This window comes from Pseudopipra pipra, chromosome 22, assembly GCF_036250125.1.
Source record: "Pseudopipra pipra isolate bDixPip1 chromosome 22, bDixPip1.hap1, whole genome shotgun sequence".
NCBI lineage: Eukaryota > Metazoa > Chordata > Aves > Passeriformes > Pipridae > Pseudopipra > Pseudopipra pipra.
Genome location: NC_087570.1, coordinates 5,923,676 through 5,939,183, shown reverse-complemented (window position 1 = coordinate 5,939,183; position 15,508 = coordinate 5,923,676). Strand labels below are relative to the sequence as shown.

Genomic DNA, 15,508 nt, shown 5'->3' with positions numbered 1-15,508 from the left:
CCAAGAAAAATACCAGCCCCGCTCACCAAGGGGAAAGAGCAGAAGCAGCCCCTGCACAGCCAGATTTATGGGCCCCAGCAGGCTGGAAAAAATCCAGTGAACATTTCAGCAAATCCAGCCTCCGTCAGAAGTTACAGAGTGATAGGTGTAAGTCCCAGCCAGGCCCACAGCTGCTGCCTCTCCTGAGCCAGCCCCAGGCAGCCAGTGAGGTCACTCTCTCACCTCGGGTTGTGGGGATAGCAATGGGGTCGGTGCAGGTGGCAGTGGGGGCACCACAGGCACCACCCTGGGTAGGTTTCTGCAACAGGACAAGCAGCTGGGGGTGTGCAAAGTACTGCATGGATGGGGCATTCTTTAGAGGAGCTGTAATGAGCACAGGGCTCATTTACAGCAAAAGGTGGAGATGGGTCTGGGTTGATCACATCATCCCCTTCCAGGTCCCAGCTGGGCCACCCTCTCTGGTAGGGTCTTCCAGGAGTCATACCCTGTTTGTAAACATTTCTTGTTGCCCGTCAAGGGTACTCCCCAAATCCCACAGCTTCCATAGACAGCTTGCCCCTTCAGGCAGGAGATTGCTGCTCCTTCCAAAGGACTCACAGGGGCACATGGTCACCAAGCCTTGAACAGATGAGCAAGAGAAGGAGAAAAACAGAGGAGATGCCCTTAAAAGGCATAAACATCTCCATTAGTGTTGACTAGTGGCAGGTCTCAGCCCTCACCATCCCTCTTACCCTCACCTGCAGACAGGGACAAGGCCAGTCTCCTTGAGTTTGGAAAGCACCTGCCACACTGAGGGTGATAGAACCATCAGCTTTCTGTGCCTGGGAGAGGCCAATGCTTCCCACCCATCCTTTCATCAGCTCCATTCACCTTCTTCCTGCTGTATCCCAAGAGAAACTCCCTCTCTCCCCAGAAAAATTTTCCCCCTCCCACAAAATCTCCAGGGCTTTTGTGCACAACAGAACCACTCCTGATATTGAGATAACACCTCTGTCCCAGAATCCAACTGGGAAGCAATGGAAGGGATACAAGCCTCTACCTTGTGCAGAGCCAAAACTGCTGTGTGCTCTTCACATCCATTCTGCTGCAGAGGAGTTCTTTCCACAGCCCAATTGTCCCTCCCAAGGGACACAGTTTTTGGGTCACTGATGGCCCTTTAGCTCCTCAGAGGAGTCTGCTTCTCCCTCCAGCATCTCCGAAGCTGGGCAAACCAAGATCCTGGGGCTGTGCTTCCTTTGGAATAGAGATGTCTTTTGGATAGAGAGCAAGGGCAGAAGCACATGGGCACTCTTTATAGGACTGTGCCTCACACGCTGAGCTCTGTTAGGAGGGGATGAAGAAGAGGCAGGACACCACAGCAGTTTTTCTCCATCCCTCTCACACAGGGCTGAATCCCCTGTGCAATGACCCAGCTCAGCCCCTGTGCAGGACCAGTGCTCAGAGCTACTGCATCCCATCCCTCCACCATCACCCCTGGAGCCATGCAGGGCCTGGCACTTGCCTGGTGTCACGCCTGGGTCCTGTGCAGAGGTGGCTGAGCCTGGGGGCACCGTGTCCTTGGGGCCATGCAGGGCTCCCAAGCAGACCCCTCTGAGGTAGGGATGCCCCATGCTGTGGCTGCTCTGAGCTCCCAGACACAGTTTCATCTCCCTGTTGGAGCCACAGCAGCTCCCTCACCTGGAGCACACTCAGTAAGCCAGTTCAGGGGCTTTTGCAGGTTTTATAGTGCCCTTTATCACAGCTCCAAAGCAGGAGCTGTGCTCAGCCAGGCCAACTGCTTTGGAAAGGGCTCCTGCTTCACTTTCCAAGTGCATCCGTCCATTTTAGCCAAGTTTCCTGATGCAGCAGAGGTCATGGGACAGCACTTTGTGCCTCTGTGTATCTCTCAGCCCTCTGAAAGCTTGTTCAGCTTCATCTCCAAAGATCTAGTGCAGTTCCTGGGTTGATGTTCCTGGGAGATTTTTGGGGGGAGCGTGGAGGACCTAAGGCTTCACAGATGCCTGTTGGCCCCACGGGGAAGTTCAGATCTTATGAATCAGCAAAGGATCCCCACAGAGGCTGTTCCTCCAGGCACAAGTCGCCAGGAATTCCAGCTCCACTCTTTCTGCTCTTCCTGAGTGGATTGTTCTTCACCCAGATTCCTCAAACCACCGCTGCAGGGAGCCCCACTTAAGCTTCTTGCTGTGGGAGCAGCAGAGATTTGGGAGCTGCCAGCAATGGAGATGCTTATGAAGCACAGCTTCTGTGTTAGGTGTTGCCTAGGAGAGAAGACTCTGCTGCCTGGAACCAGGCCTGCCAAAGGAAGCAGGTCTGGGATTAATCATGAAAATATATTACAATTTAAAAAAAAAAAAAAAACAAACAACAACTGGTTTTCTATATCCTGAGACTCTCCACAAACACAAGCTGAACACTTGCAGTATTTTTCTGTAGGAAAATACTGTTGCACATTTCAGAGCAACTGAGCAATTGGGGAGAGTCATAAAGGTGATGGGAGATTGGGCCCATCTCACTGTCTCCCTACAGACATCTTCCTGAGATCAGGGATCCCTGAGGCATTCCCCAGGAGGAACAGGGATGCCCTCATGCTGTCCATGCCCAGGGGACAGTGTTTAGTGGGATGTGGAGGTGAGGCAGTGACAGAAGCAGTGTGGGGCTGTCAGGCCAAGGTTGCACATTTCAAGATCTGAGCATCAATTAAATGAGTGAAGCAGCCAGATAAAACAGCAAGGCCTTGTTCTTTCTGTTTGTTTGCTTGTTTGTTTGTTTAAAAAATCTAATTTAAAAGCTTGTTATCTTCTCTAAAAAATAAAAGGAGTTGAAGTCTGATTTTTCCCCTGGGGCAACCTGTAATCCCTCAGCTAAGTCCTGAGCCCTTTAATTAAGACCTCAGTCATTTAAATTGTTAATGAAGATCCATTGGAGGACCATCATTCTCATTCCCGATTTCATCTTGTGCTCATTAGGGACTCCTGATTAAAATTCATCATCTCAGAAGATATTTATAACTCTCTAACCATCCCTAGACCTCATTAATTCAAAGCCACCTGTTTGGACAGAGATGGGGGGGGGGGACCTAAAAGGCACCCAGCAGGATCTGGAGCTGCAGGAACAGGGTGTTGACTGACAGATGACAGCATCAGCCTCACTGCACAGAGCAGTCCTGCACAGTATGGATGTATTCCATGGGGGTGAGGGATACCACGGGGGTGAGGCCTGTATCCAGAGTATTGCCTAGTGGGGCAAGAGAAGAGATGGCCAAGAAGCCACCTGCCAGATGTGCCAAAGAGGAGAGAGATCCTCCCTCCCAGAGCAATGTCCTGGAGGGTACAAGGGTGTGAAGACTTGGAAACTTTGAGCCATAGGAAGAGACCACCCCACTGGGACAGGTCTCAGGTGGTCAGACCTGGACAGACAGGTCCTGCCTGTCTCAGCAACCCACCTGGACACAGCCAATGCACTCCCCAGGCTCTGGGCCATACAGCCTGGCTGCTCCCTCCACAGTTTGCCCAACACTGAATTCCTGTCTTGACCCTCAGTGAAGCTCAACGAGTCTCATGGATCTCATCCCTGGATGGGCCAGGGAGTCCTTTTCCCAGCAAAACCCCCTAGAGTAATAGAGAGGGACCCTCAATGCATCCAACTCTCCTTCCAACCCATGCCTCAGCTTGCCTTACTCTGGGCTTTGCCTCTTGCCCCTCCCTTGCCCCACTGAAAGCTAAGCAGAAGATCTGCCTTTCCCACTTCTCCTCTTCCTCTGCCCTCGCCCACACACTGCCCTTACTTTTTCTCTCCCCCATCCATGCTCTCTCCCATGGCTTTCTCTCTGGTAATTCTCACCATCTGCCCAGTCCTGAGGTTTGCCATGACTTTGCTGATCTGCTGCACCAGTTGTTCTCCCCAGCCTAAGTCTGGGACACGCTCCCTGGGGCTGGGAATCAAGCCCAGGGATCACAACCATCACCAGAGGTTTCTCTGGAGCCATTTGCCCCCCTGACCCAAAAGGAACCCTTTCCTTTGGGATGCCCAATATTTTTGCTCAGCCTCATGTTCTCCTGCTTTGGGTCAGGCTTTCAATAAAAGTGCCCTATTAAAATAGGAAAAGAGTTTTGTTTCAAGGCTGTCTAATGAAATACTCCAGCACTTCTGAAATGAGACATTTTACCTCGGAAACATCTAGCAGGACTATGCTGACACTTTCACACACATCCAAACGACTGAAATATGAACTTACAGCTCCTTTTGGTCCTGTTGAAACCCCATTTTGGGTGAATTACTACACGCAGAAGTTCCAGCTGGCTGCTCGCCCCCCCAGCCCGGGTTTCACTGCCCTGCAGCCCAGCTCAGTTTTGGGACAGCTTGTCCCAGGCCCCTGTGACAGCAGTGTGCAGCTCTCAGCCACGTTGCTGGGGTGTGAGGCAGAGGAGAGCCCTCCTTCCTCACACGGTGACTGAGAGCAGCCACATTTGTACCAGTCACTGCATCACGAAGCAGGAAAAAAATCCCAGGGTTGCTGTGGACAACGGAGAGGGTGAATAAGAAGGATGATACATGCACTCTGAATCTCTTTGCCTCTAGGCAGACACATTTAAAAGTGACCTGCAAGGGACCTTCCCCTTTTGGTCCCAAATAATAGAAGCTCTGAATGGGTTTTAACACTGGGTTTATTCCCCTCATGCTCTTTTTGTTCCTATTAGAAATTCAGGTCCCTGTGCAGATTCCTGAATGAGTGAGTGCAATGAGGATGCAACAGGAGGGAAGAGTGAACACAAGGGAATGAAAAATGGTTTTTAAACACTTTCCAAAGTGCCTAGCTTTTATCCTGCTGGAGTGGGAGAGGACGCTGTTTAACGCAGTTTGCTTTGTGCATGACAGATTTATTTAACTCCAACAATTGTGTTGGAGAAAGGGAGCCTTTGTTGGAGTTACAGCTCTCTGTGGCAAGCAGTCTCCATGCCCTTGCTGGAGCGGGGCCACTTTGCATGGAAGAATGAACTGCTTATTTGGGATGGGCCCACTGCCTGCTGGGGGCATGATCTGGGATGGCCCCTCTGACAGCAGCTTCAAACCTCAACTCTGCCCCGGTAGCCAGGAGGGCAGCACAGCTGTGTGAGTCCAGCCCAGAGAGCAGGGGGGCTTCTGAGCAATGGACAGGCTCAGGGGCTGGGATGAAAATCCCTGGCTGCTCTCACCTTCTCTTGAATTCCCCAAAGGGACATGCTTGTGTTTGAAGTCATCCAGGCAGCATTTGAGTAAATGGTGTGTGATGAACCTGCTGTTTTAATATCAGAACAAAGGATGATCCACCTGGGTTGAACAGAGATAACAGCACTACAGGTCCCCAGGGTGGGAAAGGTCTTGGCAAGCTTCAGGGAGGCAAAGCTGTCACTAGAGGCTGCCTGCCTGGATCTGGGTCCAGAGCTACTGCCTTGGATCCAGCAGAGTATCTGCACCTACAGGACCCTTCTACCTTCCCCAGGGCCATGGAAAGGCATCAGTTATAAGGATCAGCTTGGTACACATAACAAGGAGTCCCTCAGCCTTTCCATTTGGGCTCATTTGCTCCACAACACACGGATTATTTGGAAAGATTTAGAGGTTTGGAGAGGTACAGAGTCACAGGATGGGTAAGGTTGAAAGGGGACCACAGTGGGGACATGTGGTCCAAACCTTCCTGCTCCAGCATGTGGCACAGGATTGCATCCAGACTGTTCTGGAATATACCCAGTGAGAGAGACTCTACACCCTTTCTGGGCAAAGGGAAAAGGAAAAGGGTTATCAAGGACAGTACCCTCCATCTCCTGCCTTCTGCTAGCAACAGGACTACCTGTGTCACGGGGGAAGAAGCAGCCTTCTGCTAATGGGCAGAGCCCCATGGCAGGTCTCTCCCAGCCCTGGCAGAGGACAGAAGTCTCACTCAGGTCAAAAATATTAACATCTCTCCACTTTTTGACATTAAAAAAAAAAAAAAAGCCAGCAAGGCAAGATGTGGACGTGCCCCAGCCACCCACTGTTGGCCATCCCATTCCATCCCATCCCATCCCATCCCATCCCACCGCATCCCACCCCATCCCACCCTATCCCATCCCACGCCATCCCATCCCATCCCACCCCATTCCATCCCATCCCATTCCATTCCATCCCATCCCATCCCACCCCACCCCATCCCATCCCATCCCACCCCATCCCATCCCACCCCATCCCACCCCATCCCATCCCATCCCACTCCATCCCACCCCACCTCATCCCATCCCATCCCATCCCATCCCATCCCACTCCATCCCACCCCACCCCACCCCACCCCATCCAATCCCATCCCACCCCATCCCATCCCATCCCATCCCACCCCATCCCACCCCATCCCATCCCATCCCATCCCATCCCACCCCATCCCATCCCATCCCATCCCATCCCATCCCACTCCATCCCATCCCACCCCATCCCACCTCATCCCACCCCATCCCATCCCATCCCACCCCATTCCATCCCATCCCATTCCATTCCATCCCATCCCATCCCAACCCATCCCACCTCATCCCATTCCATCCCATCCCATCCCATCCCAACCCATCCCACTTCATCCCATTCCATCCCATTCCATTCCATCCCATCCCACCCCACCCCATCCCATCCCATCCCACCCCATCCCACCCCATCCCATCCCATCCCATCCCATCCCATCCCATCCCATCCCATCCCATCCCATCCCACTCCATCCCATCCCACCCCATCCCACCCCATCCCATCCCATCCCATCCCATCCCATCCCATCCCATCCCATCCCATCCCACCCCATCCCCTCCCATCCCATCCCACTCATCCCACCCCGGTGCCCGGGCTCTGGCGGTGCAGGGTGTGTTTGGCCCCCACTCGCCCCCACAGAGCCCGGGCTTCGTGTCTGAGCCCCCGCGACACCCCCGACCCCCCGCGACACCCGTGGCCGTGGACACCGCAAGCCGCTGCCTCCCTCTTGTGGGCGAACCTGGGGAAGGACGCCGGGGCGGGAGCCCCCGGGAAGCCCTTGGCAAGGCTGGCACCTACAGAAACACCCCTCTCGCCTCACCAGGCGGGGAACACCCACCAGACATCCTGCGCTCTCCAGCTGCTGGGAACACAAACCTGCAGATCCCCCCCAAAGGCTCATCCAGCCTCACACAGACCCTCGGGGGGGGCCAAACAGAGCCCCCCTGATGGGCCCGTGCAGCCAGATCGGGTTCTCTGCAGGTTCAGAGGCTGGGGCTGAGGTAAATGAGGGGAGCAAAGGACATGCAGTGGTGCTGGAACCACAGCCTGTCTGACTCGGGCTGGGGAAGAGTTGGCTCCACTACAGGCAGAGGAAGATCATAGAATCATAGAGTGTCCTGAGCTGGAAGGGACCCACAGGGATCATCCAGTCCAACCTCTGGCCCTGCACAGACACCCCAACAATCCCACCCTGTCCCTGAGAGCGTTGTCCAAACCCTCCTGGAGCTCTGGCAGCCTTGGGGCTGTGCCCACTGCCCTGGGGAGCCTGGGCAGTGCCAACCACCCTCTGGAGGAAGAACCTTTTCCTAATCTCCAGCCTAAATCTCCCAACACAGATTCATACCATTCCCTTGGGTCCTGTCACTGGTGACCAGAGAGCAGAGATCAGCACCTGCCCCTCAGGAGGAAGCTGTGGACACCTTCAACAGACCCATGAGATGGTCAGTGTTGGCTGGAGCACAGGAGGAGAAACCAGCCTGTCCACTGCAGTAACCAGCAGTGAAGAGCAGAGCAGCATCTCCACAGGACCCACTGACTACTCAGCTTCCCTGTCTGGAAATCCAGGTTGCCCCAAGCCCTGGGAGCTTCCAAGCCTTTACAGGCCATTTGAGTCCCCACACAGAACTGGAAGGAAAAAGGGAATGGAGGGCCAAGGGAGCTATTAAAATCCCCTTCATGGGCATGATGGGTGGCAGGAAAATCCCAGCTGCTCCCAGAGATGCTGAGGTAGCCCCAAGGGATGTTTTAGGAGGCCTGAAGATGAAAAGAAAAAGGCTGAAAATAAATGGTCGGGGGAACTGAGCAAAAATATGCAAACTTAGCTAAGAGCTGCAAGGAAATGATAAAGGCCAGGGAAAAACAGAAAAATAACACTGCCAAGAGGGCTACTGGGAATAAGAAGGAATTTTGCAAATTGCAGCAAAGGGAAAGCAAATACAGTGTGAGTCAGCCCATTAATAAATGAGAAGGGAATGCAAATTAATGAGAATTCAGAAGCAGCTGAGGTACTGACCTGCTTTCGGATTTTCTATTTCATTCCCAACCAAACTGAGTTTTGGGAGGTTTTAACCCTTTCCTCTGCGCTCTGCAGAACTGGGCATGACACTGTTGGTGCAGAAACTCTGGGAGCCTGTGGCACTACAGTTTAAACTCCTTCGTGCATTTGTGCAAAACCTCATCCCAGCCGAATCACCAGAGTCTGGGATGGTACCTCAGCCACCGTGTGCTGCTCCCACCAGACACCCTTCTCCTGCAAGTCCTTGTTCCCACATGGCTGGGCTCACACAGCAGCCTGGGGAAGACCTCCTCTCCCACTCCCCCCACACCTCCCCTTCATTCTCCTACTCTGTTTATTTTATCTATTGATCCCATTTGATTTTAAATGGTTTTGAGAAGCTTTATCCCAGCCAACTACAGCTGAGAGCAGCTCCTCTTTCCAATCCTGCTAAGAGCTGTGAATCTTAGCCAGTATAAACCAGTACAGCTCCATTTTGGCCAAAAGGGAGTTCTCTGATATACTGGCACCCTTTGGCCAAAAGCAGAGAGGTCAAAGCACTTGTTGTTGATAACACAGATCAGTGGGATGTGTGCTCCATTCATCACTGTCTCTTTGGGACATCCCAGCACAGCTTATTTTATGGATCAGCTCCTGTTTGATGATGTATTCATTGATCTTTGCCACTTGCAGCCTCTCAGTTCCTCATTTCCAAACTAATCTTCATCACTCCAGGATCCACCAGCAAGTGCCTCAGTCTGAACTTTCCCCTCCTGCTCCCAGCAACCCTCACCCATGTGCAGGGTAGGGTCCTGCAGCCTCTGAGTCATGCTGATTTTTGCCCTTCACAGCATCCCAGAGACCCTTCACAGCAATCATCCTGCCAGGAGACAGTTAGGGACTTTCATGTCCTGATTTTGCAAGGAGAAGCCTGTTTGCAGAGGCAATAGAACTAGGGAAGCCTGTAGTTGAAGTTGTTCTGGCCTCTGACAGATGTTCACTGTCCTGGCTGCAGTTTCCCAGCCTGGATGCCTGTGTTTGCTGAGTAGCTGAAGAGCACTGAAGTTAAACCAGCACTGCTATCAATCAGGGAATGAAAACCTGGCTTTGGAAACCATTGGAAGGCCCTGCAAATGATGCAAGAGTCAGAGGCTGCCACTGAGATGTACCTGGACTTCTGTGGGGTTTCTTTCTCTTTTACCTTGTCTGAGTCCTTAAATAAATGTGCATTTGCCTCCCAAAGAACCTGGAACTTGTATTTGTCCCCCGAAGAACATGGAACTTGCACTTTCAAATGCCTTTTATAGCTCCCTCTCCTATCCTCTCCAAACTGGAATATGGGCAGGTGAATGGTCACACACCTTCTCTGAGGGTGTCTCTTGTCAAGTCCATCTTTACAAGCTCTTGACCTGCTGTTGGAATTTGTTGCCACTGGCTGAAGCCCTTCTCCAGAGTCTGAGCTCCAAGTAAATACTAAATGCCAAGGATCATGATCTAAAGGGGCAGAGAGGTATAAGATGGGGACATTGAACTCAGTCCTCCACTCTGCACTTGGTTTTTCCAGTCCAAAGTACCCAGGAGGGTGTTATGATAACTCCTCCCCAAAATTTTGTTGTCCTGGATGTCCTACCTCAGCTCCCCATCACCTCAGCATCAAAGATCTTCCTGTGCTGTGCAGAGGACAGCTCCCAGGACTGCTGTTCTCCTTGCTGATCCCTTCACCTCCCTCTCTTCCTCGCTGAGTTTCCACTCAGGCTTCATGCAAAAGTGTCTGTGATGGTACTAGTGGGGCACTGGATGCAAAGACCTGCTGTGGAAGTGTTAAGAGATCTCCTTGGGGGCCAGACTGGCTGAATTTGGGCAGTCAGACTTAGAGCATGACCCTCTGGTGTACCATTGTGTATCTGGGCAAGGTCAAGGGTCTGTGTGCAGCCACACAGCCAAGTCCCCACGAGTGGAGCCTGCCTGGGCTGTGCACTTGGATCCTGTATTTTTAACCTGACCTCCTCTTGACCTTAATGTCTGCAGCTACAACTGGAGCCTTAGAGCCAAAAGCCTCCCAGAAAGCAATGCTGTGTTTCCAGTAAGCCATTCCAAAGTGTTTCCAAACAGCTATTACAACCTGCACTGGCAGTTCAGAGCCAGCAAGCATCCCTGCCCTGGTGTCAGGCCAAGAAGACACAGAGCAGGAGGGGCAGGACATGAATGCAGAGCCTCAGAGATGCCAGAGGACCTGCTTAGTAGCATGGAATCATTAAAGTTGGAAAGCCCTCTAAGATCATTGAGTCCAGCCATTAACCCAGCACCACCACCATGTTCCCTTCTAAACCATGTCCCTAAGCACCACAACTACCCTTTTTTTGAACTCTTACAGGGATGGTGACTCCACCACTGCCCTGGGCAGCCTGTTCCAATGCCTGGCTGCTTTTTCATGCTTTTTTGTAATATCCAATCTAACAGTCCCCTCGTGCAACTTGAGGCCATTTGCTCTTGTCCTGCTTATTACGTGGGAGAAGAGACCAACCCCCATCTGGCTCCCCCCTCCTGTCAGGGAGTTTTAAAGAGTGAGAAGGACCCCCTTGAGCCTCCTTTTCTCCAGACTGAGAGGGAGCACCAGCTCCCTCAGCTGCTCCTGGTGCTCCAGGTCCTTCCCCAGGTCTCGGTGAGTGCTTGGTCCCTCCTGTCCCTTTGGGGTTTGCCTCCCTCCAGGGAACGTGTCCATCCATCCCTTTCCCTTCTGCATTTCACTGCGTACCCACATAAGATCTCCCTGCCCTTCCCAAGGATGCACTTGGCCCTCACTCCTGTAAAGCCCTGTAGAAAGGTGCCCCAGAGGTGGCTTTCTAGTGAACAAGATGCAGAAGCAGAGTTAAGCTGTGGAGCAGATGATGGCTTTTCCTTTGCTCACATCACCTTCCAGCCCAGCCATAGCCAACCTAGACACAGAGCACAGTTAGACTTCAAAATAGCCTGAAATTGGCTTAAGCCACTTGCAATCTTGTTTAAATATTACATTTGTTAATTTGGTTTATAGGCCTTCTGCTTTTGGGGTGCTTAAACTGCTTTCAAAACAGTCTGTCAACCTTTTTCCTCTGTAACTGAGAGGATTAGAAAAGGATTTTTATTTGAAATGAAGCCCAAGAGCACAGGTATTCACAAGACTGGCATCTCAGGTTATTGGGGAAACAAATCCTGGCTGAAATCATGTGCATTGGCAGCACCTCAGCACACTCAACACCCGTGTGTGCTCAGGCTCAGGGGTTTGTGTGAGGTCCCAGATGTATTCTGGCACCTACAGGATTGCCAAAGAGGGGAAACAATATGACTGCCTTTAACACATCAGGCTCCAGAAATCATAAGACTGGGTTAATAATCATGATTCTGTAACAGATGCTTTTTATTTGTTATTTGCCAATTAACAAAAATACTAATTTTAGAGAGACTCGCACTGCTATCAACCAGCAAGGCAGCCACAGATTCATTCTTGGGTTTTAACACTTTTCAGACCCTCTAGAAAATTTTGTTTTCGGATGAAAACCTTCCAGTTTCGTCATATCTGCTGTCATTGATGTTTCTCCTCAATGTTAATGCAAAATAGCTCTGGACAAAACTAATTTTATCCCATTCTGCTCATTTTTTCTCATTTTCCCACACTGAGGAGTGGGATGCAGTTGTCCAACCCAGTTCCACACCCACCCAGCCACTCTCAGCAGACAGGACCCCTCAGATGTCACCCAAGGACATCTCAGTGTGGTCCAGGACACATCTTGCTCTTCCATTCTCTGAAATCACACCGTCACTCCCACGGCATTTGAGGAATGACTGTAAAACTGCAGCTGAACACCCAGCCCAGCTCAAAAGTGCCCAGGGGACAGGATGTAACTGAGACCTGGCTCTGCCTCCCCTGCTCCTGCACTGTCACAGGTGGGTCTCACAGCAAGCCCGGGTGTTAAAGCAGTGTTTCCTATTATAAAACACTGTTTTCAGTTACTTACATTTCACCAGATTTTAACTGCTGGGCAATTTTCCACCTCAGCCAGCCCCAGAGCTGCCTGCCTTTATAGCCACTGGAGGGAAAGAGGGGCTTCTAGGGAAAAAAAAAAATCACATTATCCTGAGGCAAGCAGTGCAGGGAGGGCAAAGTTTCTTGGCATTTAGTGACAGAAGGTGCCTACACCACTGTCTCTCCCATAGATACCAGGTCTCTGCAGGTGATTCAATTCATCCCAGCCCCAGTTTGGGCTGTGTTGTCTGAAGGGAAACCTGAGCCAGAAAGGTTGAGCCAAGGAGAAGTAGTGCTTTGTCTTTGCTTAAAGAATTTGTCTGTGTGTATGTAAATGCCAGTATCTCAGTGTTGCCACAACTTTTGCCAAGTTATGAGCATCATAATGACTTGTGCTCACACATAACTAGAGGAGAGACCCAAGGATCCAAGTCTTTCCAAGAATCCTGCCCATTCTTCTTCTACAGCTCATGGAGGTGGGATCATAGCTAGTGAAGGGAATTTTAGAGCATTTTCAACCACAAGCACTACACACCCAAGGGTAATAGACATGATATTCAAGAAGATCTTGTCCCAGGTTTATGCAAATGCTCCACATGCTCCACACAGTCCAACTGTGAAATCTCCAGGAGACAGGATCTGCCCTCCATGGGCACCAAGGACTAGTACAGCACCAGCAAGATGCACAGTTTCCTCACAAGTGGCATGAAAGGGAACCCCTGACTGAAGCCAGCTGGAGGGCATAGCCTCTGACACCTGAGGGAGGTGTTTGTGAGCACGGTCGTGCTGGAATAGAGGAGCTCAGCATATTGCCAGATGGAGTCTAAAGCCACCCCAAGCTCTCCAGCTATCCTAACATCTCTAATCTTTCTCCAGATTTGGATGCCAGGGCTGGCACTGAGATCTACCAGGTGGAGAAGGGAAATAATGGCCAAGACCAGAAAAAATTCCTTGGGAAAATGCCTGAAGCCACAACAAGCACCTCTCTTCTTCCACCCATCAAGTGCAGAAAAGGGAACAGTAGCAGAGGGGGACTGGAGACCCAGCACAGCAGCACTGAGTGGAAGGGAAACACCAGGAGAAAAAGCCACCTCCCTGCAGGAGACAGTGAAGAAATGGGACCAACTAATTCAAGCCCTAGTTTTCACCAAAAACATCACTGTTTCAGCCAGGTTGGGTTGCTCAGGTACAAACCTCACCGTGAGCTAAAACCAAACGCAGGTCTCTGAAATCAGCATTCCCCTGCTCCTGGGTGAGGTGCTGGCGGTGGTAATCAGCGGTGCTCTGGTGATGGAAAGGGGTGGCAAGGCTTCTGGAGGTGGGTTTTGAGGTTGGGAAGGTACCTGATGAACTCTGTACTTCGGACCAGCGCGGCTAGATGGCACTGTGTACTCTTCCAGGAGTGGCACATCCCACCAGAGCTCCCATGCCCAGGAATTTAGTATCCCGAGTGTTTTCGTTTGCTGTCGAAGCTCTCCTCTGAGAGGCAGCTTATCTGAAGGATGGCGTGGGCTGTTGGGAGTTTTGTCACGGCCAGGGCACAGGTGACCTTCTCAGGGAGGAAAACTCCGGCAGAATTTTCTGCTTCGGGTTGTTTTCGAAAAGGCAAGTGTCTGTTTGAAGCAAGAAAAAAAATGCCATTTCCTGACAACTGCAAACAGCAGAGACAGGACTTGAAGGGTCAGGCCTAGAGTGGACTCATACCATCACACCTGTGGAGAGCCTCATGTTCACGTGCTGTTTATCCACACCTCAGGAGGAAGATGAATGAGGGACTCCCAAGGGTCCCAGAGCACTGGGACATGGTGTCCCCATGCTGTTATGTCAGTACTGGTGTGGGAGACAGAGGGACCTACATCTGGGGCTGCAAAACTTTGAGAGACCCATCTCAGCTCCCTCTGCCCAGTAGCAAAGCTGGGCACACACCAGCTGTGCCCGGTGGAGAGCCAACAAGGAGCCCACAGAGATCTTCTGCAACCCTGGAAGACATTTGGTCACTCAGGCAATGGGAAGAGCTCAGAAAAAGAGGGGGAAGGGCATTAGATATGAATGAAGACGTGGGTGAGCAGGGTCAGGCAGCACAGAAGAGGACCACAAAGCCCTGACACGGCTTTTTTAGCGTCTCGAAATTTATTTGGGGGTCAATACGAGATGACAACCCAGAAGCAACCTTTACAAAAGGCAAAGCAGTCTGGCCCCTCGGTCCCCTTTTCCCCCAGCTGGCGGGCTCAAGCTGGGAGGCTGTAAGACACCCCCAGGCCGTGGTGCCCCAGCTGTGAGCCCGCCGTCCCTCGCTCGGCGTCTGCACGGGAGTCAGGGAGGTTTAATGTCTCAGGAGCCAGGCTCCCATGTTCTCCTCTTGCTACCAGCTGGTCAGGCGGGCTGCCAAGGGTATGCTGGCAGGAAACTGGGCAGTTTTCCATGAGGATTTCATCCGCGGTGACGGATCTCCGGGGAATATTTCCGTCCTGATGAATCAGCAGTCTCTGGTGGGAGATGGACTGTCCGCCGGAGGGGTTAACGTCCAGCACTCAGGAAAGGTGCGAGTCCCCGCATCAGGCAGGTGTCAGCTAATCCAATCCCCCCCAGATCCATCCCCCACTGGAGGCCTCTCCCTAATCTGTTACAGTCGGCGTTTGCCCCGGGGCCACGGATCTGATATCTCTTACGAGCAGGGTGTCAGCGTTAACTATTATAATTCTGGATATTCTTGTTAGCCATGCAAATGTCCAGCCCGGGCTGGAATCTCGCTTCACTTTTCAGCTTCAGCAACATCCTGTGGCAAATTGCTCCGTGTGGAGACACTCCTGTTTATCATCCCCGGCCACCACCTGTTCATCCCGCCGCGTTCCTGGGTTATCCCACTGGCAGCACAGACCCTCTCCACAACCCTCCCTCGCCCTGCTCCCTGCCCGACACCGCGAAATTCTGGCGCTGGCCCTTTATTGCAAAAAATCTGCCTTTTATAGGGAGCTCGGAAAAGTGTAGTGGGATGTTGATTCCCTTCTCAAATCACCCTGGTGAGACTGTTTGCATCTGCTTCTGCCAGAACCTGCTGGTGTCCATGGGAAGCACTTCCATGGAGAAAACCCATCCCATGTGAATCAGGACTGCACGCTGAGCCCCTCACAGTCAGCACAGCACTGGGGTTAAAAGCCCCCCTCCAACAGGATGGCAAAAGGTAGATGTGCTGGGATGGGGTTAGAGGTGGTTTTCTGCTCCTACTCCTATTTCTCACGTGGGAAGCAGGTGTAGAGCTCAAATGG

General features: G+C 51.9%; 1 long non-coding RNA gene across 1 annotated transcript in view; it reads right to left on the bottom strand.

The window, feature by feature from the left end:
* The window catches only part of LOC135425922 (uncharacterized), a 337,473-nt gene that overhangs the window by 222,151 nt on the left and 99,814 nt on the right, over positions 1 to 15,508 (bottom strand). The gene's annotated exons all lie outside the window — the stretch shown is intronic.